The 10,000-nt window shown below is 46.2% G+C and overlaps 2 protein-coding genes across 2 annotated transcripts in view; both read left to right on the forward strand.

Annotated features, from left to right (window-relative positions):
• LOC125952846 (ATP-dependent RNA helicase me31b) overlaps positions 1 to 3,085 on the forward strand; it is a 10,507-nt gene extending 7,422 nt beyond the window's left edge. Inside the window, exon 6 of the mRNA XM_049682581.1 lies at positions 1 to 3,085. This exon is cut by the window's left edge and continues 3,319 nt beyond it. The gene's annotated coding sequence lies outside the window, so the exon portion shown is untranslated.
• The window catches only part of LOC125952825 (protein expanded), a 157,497-nt gene that overhangs the window by 83,187 nt on the left and 64,310 nt on the right, over positions 1 to 10,000 (forward strand). The gene's annotated exons all lie outside the window — the stretch shown is intronic.

Consider the following 10,000-nt stretch of genomic DNA (forward strand, 5'->3'; position numbering starts at 1 on the left):
AAAGCGTATGAATGTGGAGAACAGTGGAGGTATTTTTAAAGCAAAAATTAGACAAATTGATAAACATGGAGCGCGCGCACAGATTGCCAAGCATAGCAGCAGAAAGGCGCGTGAAACAGCTGTTGGCGAAACACACAGTGGCAATTGGTAGTATTCTACCGGAACAAAAACTCAACAAAACAATTCTCTACAGCGTGGAGTGGCACTCCCTGTCTTTCTGCTGGTAAGATCGGCGTTGACCAATCCTTTGCACCACGCAGCATGCAAACTCCGCAGAACCATCATCATCTTTAGATGGTGGTGCACATATATTTTATTTCCTTCGATCCACGCTGTAGTATTGTAATAAAAGCCCCATTCCATTTTCTCTCTTGTGGAAAGAACGATGGGTTTGCTGCGGAGAAGCAATGGTCCGATGATATTATATTGGTCGGAAAGGTAAATTTCTCTTCTTTAAAATCAAACATCAGGGTAACGATTTACCATCATTGAGGGGACAGTTGGAGTGTTCTATCACTCAGGCCAGTTTCAACGGCCCGACTACCTTTCAAGTTGCAACTGAGTGTTGAAAAATGGAATCTTCGGTTGGAGAAATTTACCTTTTACCAAATGAATTTCCACAAATGATCTCAAAAGAGGGTTTTGCATTTTCTCCCTGTACCTGATGGATCAGTGCAGGGGTAATGCGTGGAGGGTGTAAAACGTGTGGTATTATCCGTCGAATAATTTTGATAGTAGAAGTAAGAAGAAGAAAGATATCTCGGGTGTTTGGCATACGAAAAATCCAATAACAAAAGCATTGAATGACATGGAATGAAAAATGAAAAAAAAAAAAACAAATAGGCAAAATAACAATTACTTCAACGTACCTGCAATTTACACGACGACAATTAAAATGAAACAGTGATGGCAAGATAAAAAGGAACTAAGCTCTAAAACTCGATTTGTTTCAAAAAACAAAATATGGCATGTTTGCGAGAGAGGAGGTCAGCGTACTGGACCGAGAATTAATGCGTAGCTGTTTTAATTTTGGCTTTGACATAATTTCCTGTTTCGAGTTGTTAGTTCCATTGCGAGGTGGTAGGAGTTTAAAGAACAACTAACAAAATCAAAACAAAGTTCTTTTTATAAATCAAGGATAAATTCTAGTTTCTGTACTGCATTCATATATTTCTTTAGTGGATTGAACAAACATTTCCTGAAGTGAACCTAATTTTTGTAGCGTCACTAGTAAATTAGAGCAAAAATTATTGTGTGAAAATGTCTCGCTTTTTTTAACGGCGATCATTTTCTGAAAGTGCCACTCGGATCCTACCATTGGCTAAAGAACAACAATGCCATACAGCTAGAGCAGTGATAACCGGCAAAGAGCCAGCAGAGATACAACAGGAGCGCATTTTATTGCTAACGACAACCACGAACGCGTTATATACACATAGTGAAACCGAAGATTCCTCACAAATCAGAGCTAAATTTATTCCACCAACCGGGCGTCAATTCAAGCCTCCTTCCGTTTGTTTTCCAAGCAGTTTTCTAAGATTGTTTGTCCATGCATGGCAAACATGTATTTCAGCGAGCATTCTTTCAATCACTGGATTCATTTCCCCCAGTTTGTACTCATTATTAGTAGCGCAAACTGTTAACTTTGAATAATTCGTTCCAGAGCATCATTTGCGAGCGAGTTACGCGAAACTGTTGTTTCTAATTGCTCCAATCAGAAAAGACATTCGAATTGTCTTCGTTGTTCAAATGTGCAAACTAGCAAATACCAACAAACGGAGGGGAAGCCATTGATTGTCCACAAGATAGCAGTTTTGATTAGCTTTGATTTGTGTTCCGGAATCAGATGAGAAAAAAAGACATACTGTAATGTTCAGGGCAATGAATTGAACCCTTTCGTAAAACATCGACGAAAAGGGAGCGATTGAACGAGTGATGAGAAGATGCGTACTTACCATACTAACATCTAATGGTACAATTTCATCTTACGGTGCTATCCATTATCCATAAACTAACACACAAACGTCGGATTCGAGGACGTATTTTACACCAAAATCACAGCAAGACAGAGTACAAACAATTATGTACGGTGCAGGGTTTGAATCGAAGTGAGGAAAATTCGTACTCTAAATCTAATCCTGAGTGAGCCAAGTGGAAGAAGACTCTTTACACATACCAGAACGCTTCATTCGAGTAATGAAGTGTTGGACAATTCTCAATCAAACGATCGGGGAACGATGGGACGGTGGGACACTGATACTGATACTGATACTGCTCCAAAAGCAAATATACGAAACACACTTCTGGTTAAAAGTGATGCGATAAGTTGAACACTGGAGGGGGTTCGCGGCAAAGCAACTGTGCCAGAACCAGATTGAACCATTGAATCAACAATCATCTAATATCGACTGAGTGAGTGATAGGAAACATAGAGCAGGGATTGTGCGACCGATGATTATTGCCGGTTTGGGTAATGGGACAAGATTTAAAAGCCAAAACCACAACCACAAAGCAACAAGCAACAATACATGCAAAAAGTATCATATAATCAATCAAAAACTACACACACAGAAACTTGATAAACCGTTAAAACATCGCGCAAACCATAAGTAACGACAGCAGCAGAGGTGTAAGGAAGGACACGACTTAAAAAAAACCTACGACACAATTCCTGGTAAAGGAACAAGGGAGGAAAGGGCTGTTCAGTTGTGTGGCGGGGCGGCTCTGACGACGATGACGATGTCCATCCTGCACTTACCTACCCGACGACATTGAACGTGAGAATCCGAACGGTACCTGAAATTTGTAACACGTAGGAATAGGTTTAGACAAGATTTTAACTCACAACGAGAAGAAGTGGCGCAGTGGCGGCCGAAGCTGTCTATAAAAGGAAAACAATTGGGCTCTCCGGCTAATAACAACACCTTTATGGTGACTCCATTCTGTTTTTGGAAAGATATATGTATATTGGATTGTGAACCTGTGTGGGAGCGGAAGCCTAGCACCATCAGGAGGCGCTATTCTCATCGAAAAAAAGGAAAAACCAATAAAACTGCTATCGAAACAACATCAAGAACAACAACAATTTTGGCTTGAACGAACATTTATTTGAAGAACGCGGCTCTCAATGTTGGAGCTCCGAAAGCTTCGTTTGAACTATTTAGGAGGCGAATCCTGGCGTTATGGCAAAAAGCTCCTGTGTATCCTTGTGGATACTACTTTACCATCCGCAGCGCGCTCTTTGAGGCGCAATCGCGTTGGCAGCAGCAGCAGCAGCCTCTGGTGGATGGTTTTCCCAGAGAAAGTTCCGGAAAATGGATGGAAGAGCTTTAGTGTTTGTATGGCTCAACTCACACAATCTGTTGATTACATTTTTGTATCTAACTTTATGTAAATATGATTGTTTTTCGTATTAGGATCTAGGAAATCAAATATCTTTTAATATACTTAGGCAACGCGAATGGTCTGCTGGTGTTCGAAATGCGCGGAAACGAGAAGAACTTTCAAGGGGGGGATATTAACTGGCCGTGGTTTGCAGTCTTATTCTCATCGAAAAATTGTAATGATAAAACTCCCTAGGTGCACAGGTTTCGCATTATGGCGCGATGGTATGGAGAATGACCGGTTGTATGATGTCTCTTTTTGATGCCCACCAGTCGGAACCAACGAGCACTGTAAGCGAATTATAAACGGTTGTCAAGGAACAAGAAATGAAGGGCAAAAAATGGGACAATTCACTTCGAATTGAGCTGCAGACATGAAATGGATGGGAGTTCGGAGTGAAGGAAAATTTTTGGATCGAAGCTATACAAGACAACCGACCCGGTGGAAAGCGATTCGTCGAAACGAGAGCACAATCCTTGTGTAGCATCATCTGAAAAGAATATCCTGCATCTCCTTACACACGCAGGAAAGGCATAGAGCAGTAGTTTGTATAACCAAGCATGGTCTCGACGGTCGATGGAAGACGAATCATGGTTCAATAATTTGGTTGGATTGATTTCCCTCTCAACCTGTTTACTCTACGTCGCTGCGCCGGAAGGTCTCCAATGTAGTCGGATAGACTTCAACTTTGAACTTTTGGAAACCGGTACGGGGCGACAGGTTCGTCTTATCATGTACGCACATCCATGGCACCGGGGTTGTCGCTTTTGTGGACAATAATGATGATTTCATTCCTTCTTTTCAGTTTGTTGCTTTATGCATACTTTCTACCTGCACATTTCAGCTTAACTCCCTTCGTCGATGATTGATGATACCATTGACCCCCCGAAAATGAAAATCAATAGAGAAGAGTTTCAGCACGCCACCATGTCTCGCTCATCTGCTTATTATATGTTACTTCTTTGTAGGAATTATTTTCGGATTTATTTCGGATGATAAAACCCACACCTTCATCATTCATCGCCATACCGGTGCTTCGTAAACGCAGCAGCAGGAGGAGGCAGTGTGTTGATCGAAGCGGAAGATGCGATTATTCTGCTCAATGTTTCGCTGCTACCACCGAAACCATAGTAAAGGCTTTTCGCGCAAACTCGTGTGTGCCTCTCATCCCGCTTCAATGAGCCGTCACGCGATGATGATGATACTGCTGATGCTGATGCTGCTGCTGCTCATGATGGAGCCTCGTACATACTCGTAGTGCAGCACACACTCACTTCACGCACTTCGGCTTAGTGCAATTATGTTTGGCTATCCGGTAGGCCATCACCGTCCATCGGGGGCACGCGGTTGGGCGTTGAGGTCGAACTGGTGGACGGCTTTTTGACCGTTTGGCAAATTTGGTTCGTACGCTTCCAGGACAAACGGACGATTTCACAAATCATCGCACTAGCGACTCGACGGACGATCGATAAGGATAATCGATTTTCGCGCTAGTCTCGATCCCGCTCCCAGTTGACGTCAGTGGCTAGTGGTGCACCGTTTTTCGGTAGTTTTATTGGATTCTGGAAAGTTTCCCCCACAACGTTTCTCGCGCTATTTCCCGTATCCGATCGTGCTGATCGTGTTTGTGTTGAACGGCTATTTTGCAGCTTTGGCTGGTAAATTCTGAACAAACTTTACGGTGCACACCTGTCAGCAACAACACAACCCATCGCCCAGTGAGGTAGTGAAAAGTTTCGTTTTCATCGAACTAAAAAAATGGAAAATAATTACCCATGACTGGAAATTGGAAGAGAATTTCAGAGCACATTGTTCTAGCATTTCAGTATGAGTTTATAGGTTTTATATCGCTTTAAAAAGAGACTCACAAAGGTTTTAAAGAGATTCAACATGAATTTTCCACATTTGCGGGAGGGATCACCTTGTAACCCCCAATAGCACACCCAATACGTTCCACACGAACAGTCAATCGAATGTGAAAGAAACCTTGGGAACGCTATTTTTTTTTCGAAGCACAAAATGAAAGGCAGTCAATTAAGCTTGTTCCGGATCGGGCACATCATTACCAGGTAGCCTCCTCCCGCTGGCCTGCTACTGGCTGCCAGATTTCACAAAATGACAACGTTAATTGAGATAAACTTAACATTATTTATGAGTCACAGTGTGCTGCCTTGTGCGACTCCTGCGGTAAGCGAGGCGAGCAAGCCGGTAACGAGCCGTGCTGCGTGGAGGAGGGAGCACAGGTGAGGTACATCATTTGCATACATTTGCGCATCGGTGATGGTGCAGCAACGCAGCTCTTTCGAGCATGCTCTCGAGCTGCAAGCGCTTTTGGCTGTTGTGTCGTGCCTGCTGCAAATCAAATAACGACGAGGAAAATCGGACAGCGCGCTCAGGAGTTTGAGGGGTTGTGCATGTTGGCTGCAAAGTCGAACCCCGGGCCGGGACTAAAGCTCCGAAACTGTGCCCGCTAAATGACGAATGTTGTTTCGGGGAAGAAGATATCGAGTACGAGAGTGCTGCTAAATTGATTCGTGGCGTTAATTTTCATTACAGCGAGGACAGTAGATGTGGGGTGGCCGTCCTCTGATCATGAAGTTCGATGCCGCTCGACCTTAATTATGTGCCACGGGTGAAATAATGTCTAGTTTTGCCAGATAATGAGTGTCTTTTGAAGCTGCGATGTTTTAGACTTCATTAACGTGCCGTATTGGGGGGTGGGTTGTTGTATAAGATTTATAAAGATTTATGTTGCCTTCGACTGCTCGAGACATTACCATAATTCCCCTTGGTACAAGCGTTGTGTTTTGTGACTCAAGGGCATAGTGCGGTTGTTCGATGTTTGAAGTGTATTGTTAATTATCAGAACTCACTCTTGTTCATGAATGAAATTAACAATTCCAATAAATTCTTAAAGATGGTAATGGCATGGATATAGCGTTCGCTGTGTGTTTTTTCCGATCTATTCACCCATTTGATTGATTTAGCTAAATTGTTGACGTCTCCACAGAGTGAAAGTTAAAAAAAATCATTTAAGTGTGTTTGTCCTTTTGGATCCAATGACGTGCATATCCGCGTTGCCGGGAGGGGTCTTCTGACATAATTTGTATTTTTTGTGTTGTGGATAGTTTCAACCAGACAGCCTGTGGCTTCCATCGCTCGGACGGTGGCATATGGGCAGAAAGATGTATACAGCAGCGCGCTGCTGTGGCCATGATGCGCTCTTCACACACTTCTTCTAGATGGCCGCAGACATGGGGCAGCAGAGCCCAACCACAAGGGACATGCTTTATGCCTTACGGCACAAAATCTGCTCCTGATGCTGAGTGCGCGCCCGCGCTGCAGCTGTGTTCGTTGAATTAACATTATCTGCCTTGTGCTACCAGAGTTGCTGCTGTTGCTGCTGCTGTTGGTGTTGCTGCTGGTATCCTGGGGATCCCGGATGCCTCACGCTCACGTAGCGCAACGTAAATTTGAAAAATAATTAATTCACTTTTCCCCTGCGAACATGATACTGTTGCTTATCCCTGACCGGGCGATGCTACTACCACCACGACCACCGCCTCATCAGCATCCCGCACAAGCGTCCCCAAACGCGGACATGGTGCAGCAAACATTGTTGGGTCACCGCGATGCGATGCCTCTGTATGCAGTTGCGCCCATCTTTCACCGCGCGAACACCGCGACAGAAAACCAGCAGAAAATGGAGATCTCGGAACCAATGAAAACGTGAGGCAAAACACAGACTGCAACAACAATATTTGAAGAAAAAAAATGTGTTAAAATACAAACAAACTATCGATCCGCGCAGCCTTCTCTGATCCTCTTCCTCTTCATCATGAAAATTCGAAAAACAAAAACTGTTCGCATTAAAATACAGCTGGCGGTTTTTCTTGTGGTGTTTCCCTTTTTATATTCCTTTGGTTTTTTGGGGCGGGTGGGGTACACCGGCTGCGGGAAGACTGCTGTACCGTGTGTACCGTGTTACTACCGCTGGTGTGCCCATATCGGAACAAATAACCGTAAATAAGACAAAGTTTGAAATGTTCTCTACCAGGCGTGCGCCACCTGCACGCGAGAAGGGTTCTACACGGATCAGAACCCCCCCCTTCTACCACTCGTTTGCCACATTAAACCGTAGAAACGGAAGGTATGTGGAAAAAGTGTGGATAAACTTGGGCATCGTTGGTGTCAGTCAGCATCCAGGGGTAAGAGATGCTGTTTTTTTGCCAGCTTTACCATTGCGTCGATCGTTTCCCTATGTTTTGTCCGGAACACCCAACTTTGCACCGCAACTCTGTTGCACTGAAGAGGGCTTTCGACATGTTCGACATAATATGGTCCCTGAGCAATCGGTAGCGCTACTCAGCGCCAAGTGGGGCATTACTTTCACAGTTCTGCGAGAGCTCACCGGAGGTCAAAACAACCCGATCCGCACCTCCCCCTCCCCGGGGTGTGTGTTAAATGTAAGGTACAACTTTTGATTTGTAATCCAGAAACATTGTATTTAAAAACGCGTGTTTTTTAGGTACACCATCAGCTGCTAAAGCTTAAAGCGGTACTAAGTATCTGTTGATGGCTGGCCAGAGAAGTGAGCTTGTCCGGAAGTGTTCCCGGGGTCGGCCAGTAATTACCGAACCGAACCAGCGAACCGTGGCCCCGTTGGTGGCCACTGTTCATTTGAAGGCATTATACCGGCGCGTGTGTCAATAAATCCGTCCGTTTTTCCGTCCGAACTCAGGCTTCATTATAAAGCGCGAGCTTGAGTCGCACCTCGCGGCAACCACAAGACACCAACCGGCCGCCGGCTCCGGCCGGATTGAGTTTCTTGGCTTTCGGTTCGACGAATAACCAAAAACCGCGTCCCCAACCGCCTTCGCCTTCTTTCATCATCATCATCACCATCATCCAAGAGCGTCGTGTTCGTCCGATGTGCGATGCAAAGTGGCGAGTGGCGAGAAATCTTCCGGAGGCGGAATGTGGCCGCAGCCAGCTAGCTAGCGCAGCCAGACCGAGCATCGTCTTCAAGCGTTGGTTAAACAATTTTCTTCCTCTCTTTCGTGGGACTGACCACCGCCGTATCGTAGCAGCAGCAGCAGCTGCCGTACCAGCATCCGGATTCTCCGAGGAATGGCTCATTTCATGGCGTCATTCGCAGTAGCAGCCCCACCGCGAACCGGTCGTGTCTCGCTCACTTCCGCACACAGAACACCGATCTGTTGGGGGGGAATAGGGAGACCGACTGGGCGGGGGGAGGATATAATTAATTTATTCTCACTGTTCACTTCTGTCGGTTTCTTAACACCAGCTAATTAGTCAATCTCGTGCTCTTTCCTTTTCTTTCTTCTCCGAGCGTGTCCACTTCCTGGTGCTGGTGCTGTGGCTTTTGAGGGCGGAGAGCAGAAAGAAAGAAAAAGACAGAGGACAGAGGACTGAGGTTGAGCTTGAAAAGGACACAGTGTGGCCGGTCGGTGATTCGCTCGCCACCACCACCACCACCACCGTTCTGCCTCGGCTTGACACCTCGGCGTCTCAAGCGTCTGAGTGATTGTTTCCCTCTGTTCCACTTGCCGACCGCCCGCTGCTCCTTATCAGCAGTGAGGGGGCCTCACTCGAGAGGCGGAAGTGGGGCGGGGGGGTGCTGGCTATCATAATTTTCCGGAAGCTTCCGGGACCGTGGACCCATTTTCTGTGCCATTTCGTCCGCAGCTGTGTCGCCCAATTTCGGTGTGTCAGGGGTTCCTTTTTTGGGGTTCAGCGGGGGGAAGGACAGCAGGAGCAGAGCAGAGCAGAGGCTCTCCATTAGGCGCACGGTGGCGCACGGAGCACCAGACAACCCATTATTGTCCGAATGTAAATGGCCAGACAAAAACCCTGTGTAGCAAGCGGAGTAAAATCCGGATCCGTTTTTTTTCTTCCTTGTCTTTTTCCCTGCGAGCCGTGAAAGAGGAGGCACTTCCTGCGAGCGAGCGAAAGGGTGTCGAATATAGCACACAGAGGGCACAGGTGGATTGAGAGGACGTGCGGTGGGGAAGGGGAAGCGGTACGCTGTAGTTTGGTGCTCGGATTCCTCGTTGGCGTTGGGACGGGTTCGCGTTGGGAAGGACGACGCCCGTTTGGACGAGATAAATTATGATGCCGGACTCTAATCCTCGTGTTTTCCGTGCGAAGGGGGTTACTGGTTGGCCGCCGCGCCGCGCGCCGTGGTCACCATCCTGAGCCTTGGTGTGGTTCGAGGATCAGGTTGGTTGAAAAATTTGTCCGGATTTAGTGCCCGGCGGTGTGATTCCCTTTCCTTCCGGCAGTTTTTTTTATCCGCTCCTTCCTCTCCCCTCCTTCTGCCTATGTAAAGCTTAGTGTAATAATTATCACACATTAAAGCCAACACTAGCAGCGATCCAGTAGCAGGAGCAGCGGTGCTGACGTTGCAGTAGCAACAGAAGTAGTAGAGCACCAGGTGAAGCTATTAATCAAGCAGGAGCGTCAGGACGATGGGGCTACTGGTGCCGGTGCTACCCACATCCGGAGTCGTGGCGTGTAGAGCGATCGTCATCAGCACCAGCATCATCATTATAGTTTGGTCAGTTGTCCAAACCCGATAGTAAGCTGGGGTATA

The sequence above is a fragment of the Anopheles darlingi genome, chromosome 2 (assembly GCF_943734745.1).
Source record: "Anopheles darlingi chromosome 2, idAnoDarlMG_H_01, whole genome shotgun sequence".
NCBI classification, from domain to species: Eukaryota; Metazoa; Arthropoda; class Insecta; order Diptera; family Culicidae; genus Anopheles; species Anopheles darlingi.